Source organism: Vombatus ursinus, unplaced genomic scaffold, assembly GCF_900497805.2.
Source record: "Vombatus ursinus unplaced genomic scaffold, bare-nosed wombat genome assembly UNPS02004573.1, whole genome shotgun sequence".
Classification (NCBI taxonomy): domain Eukaryota; kingdom Metazoa; phylum Chordata; class Mammalia; order Diprotodontia; family Vombatidae; genus Vombatus; species Vombatus ursinus.
This window is the reverse complement of record NW_020944351.1, coordinates 1,901,385-1,915,599: the sequence shown is the minus strand read 5'-3', so window position 1 is coordinate 1,915,599 and position 14,215 is coordinate 1,901,385. Positions and strand designations below refer to the sequence as shown.

Sequence of the window (14,215 nt, the reverse complement as noted above, 5' to 3'; positions counted from 1 at the left end):
ATTATGGATAGAGAACTGTCCTCAGAAAGACCAGGATTCAACTCCTTTCTCAGGCACATCCTGGCTGTGTGTCTATGGGCCAGTTACTAAACGTCTCGGTGCTCTCAAGCAACAGTCTAAGATTACAAATTTCTAATTTGCATTGATAGAGTTTCTTATGCCACTGAAATCCCAGGTTTGAACTCCACATCCATTCATTTCCCTTTCCCCCGCCACCTCCCCCCCCCCCCGACCCCCCCCCCTTCCCCAAAGGAGCTGCCCTGTGCCAGGCGGTATATGGGTGGGGGGGGGGGGGGGGAGATATAAAAGGCAAAAACAAACCATTTTTATTGGGGCAATACAACAGGTATAAGGATAAGTAAATACGAAATCATTTGAGGAGGAAGAGTGCATTAACAAGCGAAGAGGGGGTAGGGTGGGGGTAGGGGTGGAGTCAGAGAAGCTCAGGATTTTGACAGGCAGAGCTGTGGATTTTCCAGTGCATTCCAGGAATAGGGGGAAGCTTGTGCACCCTAAGATAGGCTGGAGGTGGAATGCAAATTTGGGGGGGACAACTAGCAAGCCGGTTTGTCTAGAATGTGCCATTCCCATCCACTTCAGGGGGCCAAGCAGCTGCATTGCACGTAATTGCTCACGGAAGCCCCCCTCCCTTCCCCCGGCGCCTCATAGCAACCAGCAGCAGGTGCAGAGGGATGCTCAGCTTTTCTCCCCTCCTGCAACCTGGGTTTTCAGAAGCTCCAGTGGCTGTCGGCAGATCAGACCAGTGATTTTATTTTACTAGGATCGACCGTGAAGCGCATCTGAAGGTGTGTGTTATTTGGGGAAGGGGAGGAGGAGGGAAAGGGGGCTTTTTCTACCCAAGAGTTTTGCCGAGGGGCGGGGGAGTGAACGTCTCCAAGTCCCCGCAGCCTAGATCTTTGGGTAGGAGAACAGCGTACGAACGCTTTGTACAAAAGGGAGAAAGGAGACGGGAGAGGGGAGCGGGGAGAGGTGAGAGGGGGACGAGAGAAGGGAGCGGGGAGACGGGAGAGGCTGAGGGGCGACGGGGGAGAGGCTGAAGGACGAAACGGGAGAAGGGAGAGGCTAGACGAGAGAGGGGAGACGGGAAGGTATCGTACCCCGGGGAGGAGGGGCGCGCGCGATTTCCCATCGCGGCTCGCGGGGGGGGGGGGGGGGGGGGGAGGCGGCGGCGGCGGCGGCGCTGCGGGTGGGGGGAGGGGGCGGGAGGGAGTCCAGCCCCGCAAGGCCAAGGCCAACGGCCACGCCAACGGCGGCGGCGCGCTCCCGGGCATGCGCAGGCGCATAGATCCCTCGCGCCACTCCACTGCCTACCAGCCAGCCCGGCAGTCTGAGTGACTGGCTGGCTAAGCAGCGGGCGGAGCGGCTTGCTGACTCGCTAGTTCCCGTTCAGCCTCTAGCTCCGGCGCCTGCTCGATCTCATTCTCACTCTCGCTCTCTCTCTCTTCAGTCGCTGTCGCCGCTGCTCCACAGCTGCCCGCGTCTGGCCGGCTCTCCGGCTTCTCGGCTCCGGCCTTCTCGCTGCCGCAGCCTTAGAGACAGCCGCCAGCGCCGCTGCCGCAGCAACCGCAGCCGCCGCGCCGCCGCCGCCGCCCCGGCCTCGGCCCGACCACCGCCGCCGCAGCCGCCGCCGGCACCGCGCGGCCCTGCCGCATCAGCCGCATCACCGATTGGGCTCCCGCTCCTCGGCCACCGCTTCAGGCTTCAGCGGCTCAGCCCCAGCGGCCGTCACCATGACTTACAATTTCAAGCCTGGAGATCTGATCTTCGCCAAGATGAAGGGCTACCCCCATTGGCCTGCCAGAGTCGACGAGGTACCCGATGATGTGGTGAAACCCCCACATAATAAGCTGCTCATTTTCTTCTTCGGCACTCACGAGACGGCCTTCCTGGCTCCCAAAGACATCTTTCCCTACTCTGAGAACAAGGCCAAGTACGGCAAACCCAACAAGAGACGAGGCTTTAACGAAGGTCTGTGGGAGATCGACCACAACCCCCGAGTGAAACCCTTCAAGAAGCGGCCTGTTGCCTACGCCGAGATGGAAGGTGGGAAAAAGGAGGGGCCTTCTTCCAAGGGAGATGGTGAGGGGAAACCCAGGTATGGCTCCATGCCCCCCAAGGCAGCTGCTGCAGCCTCGGCATCCTCTTCAGCCAGTGCGTCCACTGCGGGTGCTCCCAGAGGGAGAAAGAGAAAAGCTGAGAAGTCCGTGGAAGCTGAGGAGATCGAGGGAGCCAAGGCCACCACATCTACCACCACCATGACTCCTCAGGTGAGCCCCAAAAAGGGGAAACCATGGCCCCCTCCCTCCCCTACCCCTGCTGCAGTTAGGATGAACAACCCCAAAGGGAAGGCCAAGATGTACAAGCTGACCAATCCAGGAGAAGGGGAGGGGGCTTCTGAGGAGGATAAAGGCAAGAAAAAGGGGCAAGAAGAAAAGCCACCCAAAAAGCAGCTGAGAAAGGAGGAGGAGAGCGAGAAGGAAGAAGACAAGCCCAAAAAAGATCCTGGCAAAAAAGAAATGAAGAAAGAAGTTGACCCAAAAAGAAAACTTGTGAAACCAGGCATCGGGTCAGGCGTCATCGCTTCCGACTCTGAGGAGGAGGGGGAAGAACAAGAAGGTGAAAGGAAAAGAAGATTATCTCGGAACTTTGAAGTTGTACACAGAAAGGGCGCGTTAAAGGGCCAGTTTGAGAAAGAGGAGGAGGCGGAGGCTGAACCCCAAACTGCGTGTAACCTTCAGTAAAAAAAATTGTGAAAAAAGAAGAAAAAACCATCTGCGGGGCTCAAAACAAAGCAGATACAAGCGAAGCACCCAAGAGATGACGATCCTGTGACACCCAGATGCCTGTTTTTCCCACCCCAGTGAAAAAGTCTTGTTCCTGTGTTGAAAAGTTTTTGAGGACTTTAGTGTTTATCTTTTTTTGTTTTGACTGTTAAATAAGTTCTTCTGAGGCACATTCTACCTTTCCTGCAGGTGTTTCTTTACTTAGCTTCAAAAAGGGACTGTTTGTGTAAAAGCAGAGAGCTTTGAGCTCAGAAGATAGTTCTACATCAAGAATTGGAGACTTTAAAAAGGTGACTTTTTAAGCTAGGTATTGAACTGGAATCGTCATCTACTGCACCCCTGAAAAGGGGCAAGTTGTGCCCTTTCTTTGGTGTTTCTTTGCGCTTTGATTGTTTACTGTTTTCGTGGCTGTACTTTTTGTTTACAGAAATCCTTGACTTTTCTAAATGATATTTGGTACTATTTTAAAAACAGGTTAAAATTGGAGTTAACTTAGTATTGCTAGTACAGCTAAATTAAAGTGGTAGAGATTATTCAGCAAATCTATGTCTGTTTTATTATTTCTAGGCCATTTTGGGGTTTTGGGAGGGGGGATTCCTTTGGGAAGGGGGAGGGGGGCCACAAAATGGTGGGGAGGCAGTCACAAAATGGTCAGGGGAATCCCTTAGTTACCAACAACTTTTATGTTGTTTGGGAGGGTTACAATTGCCAACCTTTACCCTTATGGTATTGTACCTTCCACCACTGGCCCCTGGATGGAGTCAGAACCAAGAACTTCCATGGTGGGAGGGAATCTTGGGGTGGATGGCGAAGCCTCCCTATTTCTGGGGGCAAGAAAGGGCCCTGGCTGGGAGGGTACCACTCAGGGAGGTGACTGGAGCATCCTGAATAAGTCATAATTGGTTTGGGAGGGGTGGGGTTTCAAGATTTTGGACCACACAGAGAAAGCAGTATCCAGATTAGAAGAAAGAAGAGATGGAGGCATCCAGGATCAAGAACATGGTCCAAGGTGAGCAAACAGATTGGATGGTCTTGGGTGGGTATAAATGGGTTTAAAAACAAAATGAGAGGGGGAAGGACAAGAATTTTCAAGGTGGGACTTGATTCTTAGAAGCACAGCTTAAAAAAAGGTGAAGAGCTAGAGAGAAGGGAAGGGAATAGGTATTTTTTCACCACCTGCTATGTGCCAGGTACTTTGCAAACATCTCATTTGATCCTCACAACAGCCCTGGGAGATAGGTGCTATTATTGTCCCTATTTTCCAGTTAAGGAGGTAAACAGAGGTTAAATTACTAGCCCGGGGTCACACAGCTAGTAGAAGTGAGGCCAGATTTGGACTCAGGTCTTCCTGACTCCAGGCCCAGCACTCTCTCCACTATGCCACCTACCTGCCTCATTCATACCTTCTGTGCCATTTTTGTCCATAGCCTTCCTTAAATCCTTATTAAGGAGCTACCCCATACAATGGAGGGCTTCCTGAGGGCTTACTAGTGCAAAATTCCAGATGTCATCCTTTGCTCTAACTCTATCTTGGCAAGGGATGACCTCCTACCTCTTTTTCTAGGTATTCCACCAAATCTTGGCAGGTAACAGATTGTTGGCAATCTGTTTCAGCCTGATTACAACCTCCACACATTTTGCATTGTCCATTGGGTCCCCTTTGCTTCTACTAGGGTAGTAATACTACTGCTTTTTAAAAGCAACTCTAGGTGACATTTAGATTATGATTTAAGATTTGTAAAATGTTTTTCATCTGATCACACCAAACACTGTGAGGTATTGCTTACATTTTACAGATGAGGAAACTGAGGCTTAGAGAGGCTGAGTGATTTGCCTAAGGTTGCAGAGGTAGTAAGTGGTAGAACTGAGGTTTGAAACTATATCTTTCTGGACTTAAAGTCCAGAATTTTCCATCATACCATGATACCTCTGATTTTTCATAAGTGCTTATTTAATTTACAGTCATGTAGGATTGCTGTGGGGGAAATGGTGATATTAAAAGGAGTGTCAATAGTTAGAAAGAACTCATTCCTAGGGGCCCTTGCAATAAGTTTAGATATAAGGTCAGAGAATAAGGGTCTAGAATAGACAGAAAGAGAAGACACATAATTAAGAGAGCAAGAGGAAATCTTCCTGGAAAGGGGGGCAAAAATGAAAATTTTAAAATTAATAAACAGGAATAACTGAAGAAGAGGGGGAAACTACTTGAATGAGAAGAAAAAAGAGGAGGGGAAATATATAAATAGATTTTTAAAAGGAGAGAACAGGGAACTGATAAAATCCTAAAGAAAAAGAGGTAACAAATGAAAAGAGGGGAGCAGGGGTGAGAGAAAAAGAGCCAGTGGGAACAGGGCCACCTTACAAAAATAAAGTAACTGAAGGAACACAATACTGTGTTTACAGCAGAAGGGAGGGGGGTATCATAACTTGAAAAAAAATAGCTATAGAAACAGATGGAGGAAAATATAAACCTAACTTTTATAACTTTAAATGTGAGTGGATTAAACAAAATCCTACATTCTGTTGCTTACAAGAAACAATTAAAAAACAAAGACATGCACAAAATAAAACTGAAGGTATGGGGGAAATTTTTACTAGGCATCAAATGAATTTAAAAAAGCAGAAATTGCCATCATGCTATCAGCCAAAGCAAAACCAAATTTTTAAAAATGAAAAGGGAAAAACAAGAAAACTATTATGTGGAAGTGAACCATAGACAAGACACCAATATCAGTAATTTTATATGTTCCAAATGATTTAACATCTAAATTAATAAAGGAAACATTATCCCAGCTTCAAGAAGATACAGTAGCACAGTAGTTACAGGAGATTTCAATATCCCTTGCTCTGTTTTGGAGAAGTCTAACTGATTTTTTAAAAAAGGAAAATATGGGACTGAACAAATTGCTGGAGAAACTAGAGTTAAAAGACTTATGACACCTTCCAAATGAAATAGCAAAAGAATATACATATTTCTCGGCACCATATGGAACTTTTACAAAAAAAGTCCATGTATTAAGGCACAGAGATATTGCAAATAAATGAGGAAGGGCAGAAATAGTTACTATATCTTTTATTGACCATAATGCAATAAAAATAGAAATTTGCTCAGGAACCACAAACAAAACATACAGACCAAAGTGTAAACTTATAATGAAATCTTAAATAATGAATGGGTCAAAGAACAAATCATAGAAACAATAACCATGCAAAAGAGAATGATAGTATGTTTCGTTATTAAGATTTCTGGGATGCAGTTAAAGTAGTCTGCAGGGGGAAAATCATAGCCTTACAATCATACATTAATGAAAAAGAGAGGGATAATGAACTGAATATACATTTTTAAAAATTAGAAAACCAACAAATAAACCTAAAATAAACACAAAGAGACACAAAAATTAGAGGGGAAATAGATAAATTGAAACAAAACAATGAAATGATTATTTTTTAACTTGAAAGCTGGTTCTTTGAAAAGAGTAATAAAATTGATATACTCCTAGCTAATCTGATTAAGAGAGCAGAAAATCAATAAAAGAGCAGATAAGGTAAAATCACAGCAAAACCAGAAGAAGTTATAATAAATAATAAAACAATAATCAGAACATATTAGGTACAGGTATATGCCGACTGAACCAAAAACACAAAAGAACTGGTGAAATATCTCAAAAAATATAAAATACCCAAACTATCAGAAGACCATATAGAGATGTTAAATAACCTAATCTCAGAAAAGTAAATGGATCTAGGTATAAAGGAACTACCAAAGAAAAAACTCCAGGAGAATTCTATCAAATTTTTAAAGAACAGTTAGTATCCATACTTCATAAATTATTCTCAAAAACCGAGAAAGAAAGCAACCTACCAGAATTCTTTTATGAGACAAATATAGTCCTAATACCTAAACCAAGGAATGATAAACATAGAAAGAAAATTATAGTCCAATATCATTAATGAACATTGACTCAAAATTTTTAAACAAAATCCTATCAAACAGGCTACAGCAATTTCTTCAAGAAATCATTCATTATGATCAAATGGGAGTTATACCAGGGATGCAAGGATGGTTCAATGTTAGGAAAACAATTAACATAATCATATTAAAAACCAAAATGTTAAAAAAAAAAACCACACGATCATTTCAATAGATGCAGAAAAAGCCTTTGACAAAGTACAACACTCTTTTATGCTAAATACAATGCAGATTATAGGCATAGAGGGACCTTTTATTAATATCATAAAAAGCATCTATCTAAAATCAAAAGCAAGCATCATATGAATGGGGATATACCAGAACAATTTCTAACAAATATGAGAAAGAAGCAAAGATGCCCACTCTCCCCATTATTATTTGATATAGTTCTAGAAATGCTAACAATAGCAATCAGACAAGAAAAAGGAATGAATGGAATAAAGACAGGTAAAGAGGACATAAAACTATCCTTGTTTGCTGACCATAGTATGGTTTACTTGGAAAATCCTAGGGAATCAGCAAAGATACTAATTCAGACAATGATTTCAGCAAAGTTGTAGGTTACAAAATAAATGCTCAAAAGTCAACAGCATGTCTATAAAATAATAACAAAACACAAGAAACAATAATGGGAAGAGAAATCCCATTCCAAATAACTAAAAAATGCATAAAATATTTGAAGATCAATCTTCCAAAGCACATTTAAGATTTACATAGATTCAATCACAAAGTACTCCTTAAAGATATAAAGAACTTAAATAGCTGGAGGAATGTTCATTGCCCATGCCTGGGCCATGACAATATATTAAAAATGACAATACTACCTAAATTAATTTACACTTTTAATGCTATACCAATCAAATTTCCAAGGGGTTACTTTACAGGTCTTGATAAAATAATAACAAAATTCACTTGGAAAAACAAAAGATCTAGATTATCAAGGGAAATGATGAAAAGAAGTAGGGGTGAAGGGGGAAATAGCTCTTTCAGACCTCAAACTATATTAGAAAGCAGCAGTCATCAAAAACCATCTGGTATTGATTAAAGAATAGAAATAGATCAACAGAACAGACTAGAGAAGGGAGATTCAGAAGCAACAGAACTTAATAATTCAGTGTTTGATAAAGCAGAAAACATGAATTACCTAGGGGAAAACTTGCTATTTGATAAAAATTGCTGGGAAAACTGGAAAGGAGTATGGCTGAAATTAGACTTAGACAAACACCTTAAAGCACATTTCACAATATATTCTAAATAGGTATGTGACCTTAATATTAAAGATTATACTATGAAAAATTTTGAAGAGAAACAGATCATGTACTTTTCACAGCTATGAGTAGGAGATCTATTCTTAACCAAACAAGAGATAGAAGCAATTACAAAAGATAAAATAGATAACTTCAATTACTTAAAATTGAAAAACTTCTGCACAGACATCAATACATCTAGGATAAGAAGGGAAGTGTTTGAATGGGGGGAAAAGTCTATCAAACTTTTCTGAAAAAGATTTGGTATTAAGCTATATAAACATTTATATATGCATATATATACACATATATATATATATATACACATACATATATGACTAATAGCCATTCCCCAATAGATTAGTGGTCAAAGGACATGAACAGTTCTTGAAAGAACTGCAGAGTATTCACAACCACATGAAAGAATGTCTCAAATCAATAATAAGAGAAACACTTATCACACAATCAGGAGATTTCACCTCATCCCCTGCAAACCGGCAAAAATGACAACAAATGCCAACAGTTAATGTAGAAGAGGTTGTGGAAAGATAGGCAAACTAATACATTGAGGGTGCAGCTATGAAATGGTACAACCATTTGGGAAAGAAATTTCGAATTATGCATATAAAGTGACTAAAATCACATCCTTTGAACCAGAAATTCCATTACTGGGCTTATACTCCAAGGAAGTCATCAATAAGAAATAAGTCCCCATATACTGCAAAATATTTACAACAAAACTTTTTGTGTTAGCTAAGAATTAGAAACAAAGTAGATGCTCATCATTTGGGGAATGGTTAAACCAATTGTGGCACATGAATGTAATGGAATATTAATGTGCTATAAGAAATGATGTGTGATAAATACAGAGAAGCATGGAATGATTCAGAGTGAAATAAGCAGAACTAAGAAAACAATATACACAGTGACTATAACAATTTAAATGGAAAGAACAATTCACTAAAAAAAAGCAAATGTAACAAAATTGTAAAGATCAAATAGGACTCGAATGAAAAGACATGAGGAAACAGCCTCAATCTACCCCTTCATGTTGGTGGGAAGTCCACAGGTATAGCACATTGTACATGTTTTATGACTTTTTCAATGTACCGGTCAGTTGTACTGACTTTTTTTCCTCTCTAAAAATATGTGTGCTATTTGTCATATGGAGTAGCTTTCTGGGAAGTATAGGGAAAGGATACATGATGATATAAGAAATAGAAAATTTCAATAAAAACTGATTTTAAAAAATTAGGAATTATATTTTAATCTTGTTTGGGCCACACTTGGGAATGTCATGGGTCACATGAAAGCTGCATGTTTGACATCTCTCAGGTAGAGGGCCCTTAGGTGTCCATGAGAGCATGGAGTCACAGAATAATGTTCCTGAATGGTTTAAAAGATAAATAAGAATCATGAAAGCAGAATATATGGCCTGCATAGCAAAAATAATCAACAGACTAGAAAAACTTGAGTATATGGTGGCATAACTCACCAAAGAAACAAAAGAAAGAACAACTGATTGGCAATACAAATACACAGAAATAAAGGATGATCTGGAAGAAGAGAAGCAAAAAACCACAATTTTAAAAGAAAACATGATTTCCACATGAGCAAAACATATTGATCTTGAAAACAGTGTAAACTACTTAAGGATTATAGGTGTCCTAGAAGAACATGACAAGTTTAAAAAAAAAAACCTGTATAGCATAATGAAAGAAATATACCCAGAATTTCTGAAAAATAAAGTGCCAATCAAAAGAACCCATAGATTGCTTCCAGAAAAAAAAAAACTTATGTTGCAAATACATACTGATTGAACTTAACAATTTCAATGACAATCAATAAATTCTGTAAGCAACCAGGAGAAAAACCTTCAAATATAAAGGAAAGGAAATTCAAATAACACAAGACTGGACTGCACTCCCCCCTCCTCCAGGAACAAGAAGAAGAAATGGAATGATGTGTTCTGAAGAGCAAAGGAGCTCAATAGGCAATGCCAAATGACATACCTTGCAAATCTGAGCTAACTATTAATAAAAGATGGACATTCAATGAAAAAAGGCAATTAAAGAATTCCTACAAATCAAATTATTTCCTTTACAAGCATCTCAAACAACAGAAATACAAGAAATACAATTTAAATGAATGTCACAACCAAGGAAGGCAAAGATAATTACACCAGAACAAAAGAGGGAAAAAACTAAAAAGAAAGACATCTCTGGAGTAAACAACAACATACTAACAAAGAGGGACCACTAAGAGATTTCTATCTAACAGTACACAAGGAGGAATAGGTGAAAGTGGAATTCAAATAGAAGTGATTGTGGGAAAAACAGACCTGACACATCTTTGACTCACAAAACCCTGAGTATAGGTGAATTCATTTTTGTGTTGGCAGGGGGAGGGAGAGGGGAAGAATAGGAAGAATAGGAGAGCACATAAAAGGAAGAGATGGGAGGAAGAAGACAGAAGGGAATATGTAATATACCCCAATCAAGTCAAAGGTTAACAATGAAAGGGAAATAACTCCTTTAGCCTCTAAGGAATAAGAGAGCCTACAGTAGAATGAGTGAGGAGACAAAGGGAAGGATTAAAACAGGGAGAAAGAAAGGGAAACTCTTGGTTCAGTGGTGGGAGGGAATCCCACTGAAGAATACTCCCATGGGGGGAGAGAGAGATTTGATAGTGAGAGATGGGGACATTTTAATGAATATAATCTGTAGGCATTTGATGAGCCCAGTCATCTTGCTTTAGGAGAAGGGGAATCAGATCTCCTGGGGGGGTCAACTGACACCCAAAAAAGTGGGTGGGCATAGACCTAGTGAGGAGATTTTGTTGCAAATGGGGAAAAAATGAACACAAGGAGAGCAAATAGGTAGTAATGAATGTAGGAAAATTCCTACAATGGGGCAATACTTCAATCCTGTCAATAACCTGCAGGAATTGGTATTTTATTTCTAAGAGTGAGACACAACAGAAAAAGGGAGCCTGGGGCAAAATCAACAAGTCAATAACATAGAAACTATTTAGCCAGGGGAATCAAAATGGGTACATCAGAAATTTTAATTCCATGAGGAGTACACAGACTAAAGAAAGAAAAAATAAGCATAAGGGGCATGAGTCAAAGAATAAATATCTAGACTAGGCATAAAGGGAAGATAAATGAGGGAAATAAATCTTTTTTTAGAAAAAAATGCAGAAAATGACATTTTAAAAAACTAACAAAGAAAACAAGTTGAAGAGAATAATGGGTTTTTTTCAACTACTTAGCTGAGAGGAAGAAAGGAGAAGAATTAAATCACTAGACAAAAGGGGAAAAGGAACTTATAAGTTATGCAAAACTCCAAAACTAGGGAAAGGAATAACAAACAAGAGGAGGGGAACAACTTGAGGTTGAGAGGGTGAGAGCCAGTGGGGATAGGGTTGTCTTAAAGTAAAAAAAAAAATCCTAATTAGGAAAAAAGGAATGTTAGACACAAATAGAGGAAATATAAGTCTAAATCCCATAAATTTAAATGTGAATGAATTAAACAATCCAATAAAGGGGAAAAGAGTGACAGATTGGGTAAGAAAACAAAACCCCAACATCTGTTGCTTACAACACACACACCTAAAAAACAAAAACATAGAATAAAAATGAGAGGTTAGTAAAAAATAAATTCACTATGCATCAATGAATTTTTAAAAAGCATCATGTTATCAGACAAAGCAAAAACAAACATTAGCAACCTACAAAGAAATAGACAAAGAAACTACATTATACCAAAGGAACAACAAATCCATGTCAGATTAAACTTATAAGCTTGAAATGCCTTAACATCTAAAATCATTAAGGAAACATGAACTGACAAGATGTAGAAAGTAATGCAACAGTGACTGGAGATATCAATGTTCCACTCTTAGTTTTGTGTAAGTTTAACAGAAAGATAAAAAAGAGAAAATATAGAACTGAACAAATTACTAGGGAAACTAGAGCAAAAAAATATGGCATCCTCCAAATAGGACTGCTAAATTATATAATTATATAATGCATATTTCTCAGAACCACATGGAACTTAAAAAAAAAAACCTGAATGTATTAGAGCACAAGACTATTACAAACAAGTGCAAAAAGGCAGAAATAGTAAATATATCAATTATGGACTATAACTTTAAAAAATAGTCATCAGTTTGGGGAGTACAAACAAAAGACAAAGACCAAAATGGAAACTTAACAATGAAATCCTAAACAATAAATGAATCAAATAACAAATCACAGAAACAATAATTATGTAAAAGAAAATGATAATAATAAAACAACATACAAAATTTCTGGGATGCAGATGAAGCCATTTTTAGAAAAATCATATCCCTACAAATATACATTAACAAAATAGAAAAGGAAAGGATTAATGAACTGAATATGCATTTAAAAAATTATAAAGTCAAAAAAAAAAACCTAAAGTAAGCAGGAAAGAGGAGATATTAAAAATTAGAGGAGAAATTGATAAACTGGAAACAACCCCATAGAAATGATAAATAAAATTAAAGACTAATTCTTTGAAAAGAGCAATAAAATTGATAAGCCTTTAACTAATCTGATTAAAGAGGACAGGAAATAAAATTAACAAACTAGCTAATGCACAAGTTGAGATCACAATAAAATCAGGTGAATTAAAAAGAATGATCAGAACCTACTAGGCAGTTATATATCAGCAAACCTGTGAGCACAAAAGAAATAGAAAAATACCTTTTAAAAATATAAAATACCCAAACTAACACAAAACCAAATAGAGGTACTAAATAATCCAACTTCAGGAAAAATAATGCTATTAAAGGAGCCACCAAAAACCCTCTTGGTATTGATTAATTCAGAGGAGAATTTTATCAATCTTCAATTTATTTAAATTTATCAAAGAATAATTAGTACCAATCCTGCACAAATTATTCTCAAAAATTGAGAAAGCACCCTGACTTCTTTTATAAGACAAATAAAGTCCCAATACCTAAGCAAGGGAAGAGAAAGAACACAGGAAAACTACAGACCAATATTTTAAGTGTATAATGATTCAAAATTTTCAAATAAAATCCTGTCAAACAGACTATAATGATTCATCCAAAAAGTCATTCATCATGACCAAGTTGTAGGAAAATAATCAACACAAGTAATCACATTAAAAACAAAATCATCCCAAATTACATGATTATCTCAGATGCAGAAATAATTTTTGATGAAGCACAACATTCATCTACAAAGTATAGATATAGAGGAATTTTTTAACATTATAAAAGTATCTATTTAAAACCAAAAACAAGCATCTTATGAAACAGGGATATAATAGCCACTTTCACAATAAATGCAACAGTAAAACAAAGATCAAATCTGGCCTCAGATGCTTACTAGCTGTGTGACCCTGGGCAAGTCACTTCACCCCGTTTGCCACAGTTTCTTCATCTCTACAATGAGCTGAAGAAGGAAATGGCAAAACTTCTGGTATCTTTGCCAAGAAAACTCCAAATGTGGTCACAAAGAGTTGGACACAACTGAAACAATTAAACAACAACAACAACAACACAAAGATGCTTACTCTCCCCCATTATTATTTGATATAGTATTAGAAATGCTAACAATAACAATAAGCCAAGAGAAAGAAATTAAAGGCATAAAAATAAGTAGAGAGGAGATGAAACTATCTATTTCTTGATGGCATGATGGTTTACTTGTAAAATCCTAGGGGATCAGCATTAATTGAAACAATAGCCTCAGCTAAATTTCAAACTACAAAATAAGCCCTCAAGAATTAATAGTATCTTTAATAATAACAAAATTAAAGAGGCAACAATAGAAAGTCAAATCCTGTTCCAAACAACTACAAAATGCATAAAATATTTGAGGATCACTCTACTAAAGGACACAAAATATTTGTATAAATTCATAAAGAACAGCTTGAATACCTAGAGGAATATTCAGTGCTCATGACTGGGAAGTGCCAATACAAAAAAACAAAAATTACAATATTACCAAAGTTAATTTACAGTTTTATTGCTATACCAATCCAATTATCAAAGGAATACTTTATAGAACTGGATAAAATATTAACAAAATTCAGTTGTAAAAATGAAAGATCTAGATTATCAAGGGAAAGTAGCATTTCCAGACCTTAAACTATATTATAAAGCAGCAGTCATCAAAACCATCTGGCATTGGAGAA

The 14,215-nt window shown here is 38.6% G+C and overlaps 1 protein-coding gene and 1 pseudogene across 1 annotated transcript in view; one reads left to right on the top strand and one right to left on the bottom strand.

The window, feature by feature from the left end:
- Positions 1 to 14,215, bottom strand: part of GPC3 (glypican 3) — a 686,351-nt gene that overhangs the window by 377,528 nt on the left and 294,608 nt on the right.
- Positions 1,697 to 3,297, top strand: LOC114024611 (annotated as a pseudogene).